Raw genomic sequence first — 2,323 nt, forward strand, 5'->3', positions numbered from 1 at the left:
GCACGCTCGCCTCCCCCTTCATTCCTTTCCCTCCCCCTCTCCTTCTTCCAATCCTTTCCCTATGTCTCTCCCTTCCCCCGCCCTAAATGCCTTTCCCCTCCCCTCTCCCCTCTCCCCCCTCCCCCCTCCCCCTCCACCAAATCAGTGCATGAGCATGTGCATGGCAACACCGCCCTCACATACCTGTTGTCTTACTAAACACATGCGCCGCCCTCGATGCCCTCGACCCCCCTCCATCCCCCACCCCCTTCGCTCGGGATCAACACTCCTTTTGGGACACGTTTTGTGCATTCATCTGAAAAGAGGAGAGGGAGAGAGGATTGGAGAGGGAGAGAGAGAGGAATGGAGAGGGAGAGGGGTGAGAGGAAGGGAGATGGAGAGGGGTGAGAGGAAGGGAGATGGAGAGGGGTGAGAGGAAGGGAGAGGGAGAGGGGTGAGAGAAAGGGAGAGGGAGAGGGGTGAGAGGAAGGGAGAGGGAGAGGGAGAAGGGTGAGAAGAAGGGAGAGGGGGAGGGGTGAGAAGAAGGGAGAGGGAGAGGGGCGAGAAAAAGGGAGAGGGAGAGGGGCGAGAAAAAGGGAGAGGGAGAGGGGCGAGAAAAAGGGAGAGGGAGAGGGGCGAGAAAAAGGGAGAGGGAGAGGGGCGAGAAAAAGGGAGAAGGAGAGGGGCGAGAAAAAGGGAGAGGGAGAGGGAGAGAGGTGAGAGAGGAAGGGAGAGGGAGATGGGAGAGAAGACGGGAAAGGGAGAGGGGAGAGAAGACGGAAGAGAGAGAGGGGTGAGAGGAATGGAGAGGCAGAGGGGAGAGAGGAAGGGGCAAGGGTGAGACTGAGAGAGGAAATAGCAGGGGGTAAGATTGAAAGGGAGAGAAGGAAAGAAGGTAAAGACGAGAGACGAGGAGGGTAAGGAGAGATATATATAGATAGAGAGAGAGAGAAAGTGGGATGGAAGAGGGTGGGGGAGAAAGAAGAAGAAAGAGAACGAACGAGAAGGCAGGTATCAAACAAACGGAGAGCGCTCCTCTGACCAATCGGTACCAAGAGCTTCGAGAGGTTCCGACCTGTGTTCGAATTTCCCGCTTCTCCGCCCAGCCCTTGTTCCCCATCTAGGTCTACAGTGTACTTATTTAGACCTTGTTCCCCTGTCGCCCGCCCGCCCGTCCGCTGGAGGCTGGACGGGCGCGGGGACAGGCAATCTACCAACTAATTACATCGCGTGCATGACCGGAACACGCCTTCCTGCATTGAGCAACGTTGCACAATCTGAGCGGCGTGACTGTCCCGACCCGCAGATTGCAGGATGGTCTCTGCGTTACATTCAACCGCAGTGTTTTCCCTTCATTTTTATGCATTCCCGTGGAAGTAGAAAGTCGACCGAAAACTCACTTTCTAACTGCCGTGATTATCGAGTAGTGTTACCGGCGGTCGGAGTTACGAGAGAGAGGGAGAGGGAGAGAGGGAGGGAGGGAGGGAGGGGGATGAGAGAAAGAGGGAAGAGAGAGGAAGGGAAGAAGAGAGAGGGTGGGGAAAAATAGAGAGAGGGAGGGAGGAAGAGGGAGGCTGGAAGGAGAAAAGGAAAGGAAGAGACATGAGACAGGGAGAGAGGAGGAGGAGGAGAAAGGGGGCATGAGGAGGTTGAGGAGGAGAAAGGGGGACAAGAGGAGGAGGAGGAAAAAGAGGGGCAGGAGGAGGAGAAGGAGGAGAAAGAGGGGCAGGAGGAGGGGAAAGAGGGGCAGGAGAAGGAGGAGAAAGAGGGGCAGGAGGAGGAGGAGGGGAAAGAGGGGCAGGAGGAGGAGGAGGAGAAAGAGGGGCAAGAGGAGGAGGAGGAGAAAGAAGGGCAGGAGGTGGAGGAGGAGAAAGAGGGGCAGGAGGAGGAGGAGAGAGAATGTATTTGTTTGGTATTCTCCTAGCGAAGACAGCGCGCATACATCTATCCCTTCTTGCCACCCTAAGACCTTCCTTCCTTCTCGTATACGCTCCAGCACCGTGCCTGCTGCGCCGTTGGAAGTCTACTCTAGGCCGCGCCGAGAAGTCCCACGAGGTCCCGGCCGTTCCAAGACGATTCCGCGCCAGTGCGTCCGACCCGACTGGCTGTGGCACGGCGGCGAATCCGACCACGCCGCCGGGTCGAGGAATCAGGTGGTCACGCCATTTTTTTTCTTTGATTTATCTTATTCTATTTTAGGTCGACGATCATCAAAATATATATCAACTTGAAAAATACTTAAGTTAGAGAGGAAGCACATGCTCTTTTTTCCATCCATCAATTTTCCTTTCTTCTCTATCATTCCAAAACTATCGAACAGGGAAAATAAAACACTTGTTCCTTC

The sequence above is a fragment of the Penaeus vannamei genome, unplaced genomic scaffold (genome assembly GCF_042767895.1).
Source record: "Penaeus vannamei isolate JL-2024 unplaced genomic scaffold, ASM4276789v1 unanchor4370, whole genome shotgun sequence".
Classification (NCBI taxonomy): Eukaryota; Metazoa; Arthropoda; class Malacostraca; order Decapoda; family Penaeidae; genus Penaeus; species Penaeus vannamei.